Below are 3,002 nucleotides of genomic sequence, written 5' to 3'. Positions count from 1 at the left end.
TCGTTGTTGTTGACGTGACCGAGATTGTCCCACTACTCGCCATTTGATCCGTTTTCACGAGTCGAACGAAAGATTGAAAAATGTGTGGGTGATTTGGCTTGAGATTAAAGACCACTTTATTATCCTAGCCCCAGGTGGGTATAAGCTGTATTTAGAAATTAGGTAATAAGTTGAATTTATAAATGAGGTATAGGATATGTGGATACTTTAATCTATTTCGACTAATGAGGAATGTATATGCGGATTCGTTTATATTATCGATTTGAGCTAGGTATATATATGTATATTTATAGGCTATATCGAATATGATTGGATGAAGTTAAACAGTACAAACCGGACCAAAATTAGAAAGAGAGTGAGTGAGAGAGAGAGCGCTTCAATATAAATTCTTATACAATGTTTTAGATCTGAAAAGTTAACCCTTAAAAGTAGGGAAGTGCCCCCTATTTATAGTTTTTCTCTATGGGCCTTTCATACATCATAAAGCCCTTTTAGAATAAAGGAAGCCCTAATATGAATAAAGTTGGGTCGTAACGGTCCGACACCGTACGACCGGCTAATAGGTGGCAAAACGGTCTTCACACGTGGCAATTGAATAACTGATTGACCGGACCAACGGCCACGATCAACTCGGCCATGGAGAAACCGGACTAACGGCCACGATCAACTCGGCCATGGAGAAACCGGACTAACGGCTACGGTCAACTCGGCCATGGAGAAATCGAACTGGCTGTGATAAGAAGTTTGCCCCGGATAAATCGGACCTTACGGTTTTCCTTCGACCTCCTTCCGATCAAGCACTTCTGCGATGTAATACCCTCGGTGCCGAGCGCTCGTGCTTGTCTTCTTCCTTTTCTCGGTCCCCGGTCTCACCGGCTAAGCGTTAATCCGGTTTTTACCGTATACAAAGATGTACTTCCACTTCTTTCAAATCTACTATTGACAATGACCAAAGGAGGAGGAGAAAGAGGATAAACCTCAGAAGGAAAAAGAACAAATGCAGAACATACTAGACAGAAACCGCAGCAAAGAACAAAATTAGACAGAAATTGCGGAGAATTTCGACTTATCTGCTGCATATTTTTCTCAATACTAAAGTGCCTATACACAAGTTACAAACTGCAAAGCTAAAAATCTTAGCTAATATCAGATATACTTATATAATTACCACTACTTTCAAACTTGGTCTACTAACTTAAAACATAATCTGACAATCAAACGTCATAAACTAAGTCCAATTTAGATAATTTTATGTCAAACTTCAACTATCCCCCTTGATTAAAAAGGGCATACACCAAGCAATACAAAAGTAAATATGCTTTCGAGTCACTATTTAAGGTTGATCGGTTTCTCAAAACTGAGGGACAACATTGGTTAAAACTGACACAGTCCGTTGAGTTGGTTTTGTTTACCCCGAAATTAGGTAATAAGTTGAATTTGTAAATGAGGTATAGGATATGTGGATACTTTAATCTTATGTAGATTAATGAAGAATGTATATGTGGATTCACTTATAGATGACTTAAATATATGTAAATCAGTATGCTAATGATTTGAACGAATGTGTTTGTGTTATGGGTTTGAGCTAGATATATATATATGTGTGCTACGATTGCAATATTAAATAATGTGCTTAAACGAAGTTAATACTTCAAACCGGACCAAACCCGGAGAGAATGAGAGAGAGAGAGAGAGATAAATTCTAATACAATATTTTGGATGCGAAAAGCCAACCCTTAAAAAGTAGGGAAATGCCCCATATTTATAGTTTTTCTCTATGAGCCTTTCATACATCATCAATCCCTTTTTAGAAATAAAGGAAGCCCTAATATGGATAAGGTTGGATCGTACGGTCTTACACCCGTACGACTGACAGTAATAGGTGGCAAAATGATCTTCACACGTGGCAATTGAACAACTGATTAACCGGACCAACGGCCACGATCATAATGGTCATGAAGAAACCGGACTAACGGCCACGATCAGCTCAGCCATATATAAACCGGACCAACGGCCACGATCAACTCGGCCATGTAGAAACCGGACTAACTGATAAGTAGTTTGCCCCGGATAAATCGGACCTTACGGTTTTCCTCCGGCTTCTTCTGATCAAGCACTACTGATGCAATTCCCCCGGTCTAAACGCTCGTACTCGTTTTCATCCTTTTTCTGGCCCCCGGTCCCACCGGTCAAACATTACCCCGGTTTTTACCGTATACAGGTTTCAGCGGAGGAGCAAGTGGATTTCAGGGAGGAGAAATATTCTTATCAACTATACATTGAATTGTTGAAGCATCATTGAGTTAGAACCCATATTTACCCATATTCTTATGGGTTATATATGGGCTTCAACCTATATTTTACCCATCGATAAAAGGGCAACTCGCAGAGATAATTGTTATGAAAATATTAATGTGTAGATGTCTATTACTCCTCTACATATAATTCCCACTATTTCATGTTCATAACTCTTGTAGATGTAATCCCCATTACTTTATGACCACTACTCCCACACTTTATTTCTATAACCCCAAATAGTTACTACCCATATTTATGATACATCCTTTGGTGTTCTCAATGTATTCCTATATATAGTTGGGTTATATGTAATAGTTGGTGACTTGAACACATTTTGGATGAATAAGAAATCTCTCCTCTCGTCTCTCTATTTCAATTGTTTACATCCTTTACTATTGTTGCTCTTTTAGATTAATTTTACAACACGTTATCAGCACGAGTCTCTAATCGCAACACATCCCTACGTGAGATTCCTAAAGGGTCTTCGGGATTTCCAGAAGCATTCCACTAGTTTTAGTTCCATATCTATTTTAATTGAAGGTTGGTGTTGACTACACAGGTATGGAATGTTATACAGTTGTAATCCGGAGGTAACTAGTTTGATGCCTTTTTGCACTTCATATAAAATTAAATTTGCGTGTTCGATCTCCTGATAGAACTGACTGTTGGCTAACACATGCACTAATTTTACAAATGGACTCATT

At 38.5% G+C, this 3,002-nt stretch overlaps 1 long non-coding RNA gene across 1 annotated transcript; it reads left to right on the top strand.

Moving 5' to 3' along the window:
* The first annotated feature begins 913 nt into the window (after positions 1 to 913).
* Positions 914 to 2,668, top strand: LOC132040141 (uncharacterized). Its single transcript, XR_009410572.1, has 2 exons — positions 914 to 1,401; positions 2,222 to 2,668. It is a non-coding gene; the product is annotated as an uncharacterized LOC132040141 (long non-coding RNA).
* Positions 2,669 to 3,002: the final 334 nt, after the last annotated feature.

The sequence above is a fragment of the Lycium ferocissimum genome, chromosome 12 (assembly GCF_029784015.1).
Source record: "Lycium ferocissimum isolate CSIRO_LF1 chromosome 12, AGI_CSIRO_Lferr_CH_V1, whole genome shotgun sequence".
In the NCBI taxonomy this organism is placed as follows: domain Eukaryota; kingdom Viridiplantae; phylum Streptophyta; class Magnoliopsida; order Solanales; family Solanaceae; genus Lycium; species Lycium ferocissimum.
The sequence above is the reverse complement of the archived record's forward strand: the minus strand, read 5'-3'. Positions and strand labels throughout refer to the sequence as shown.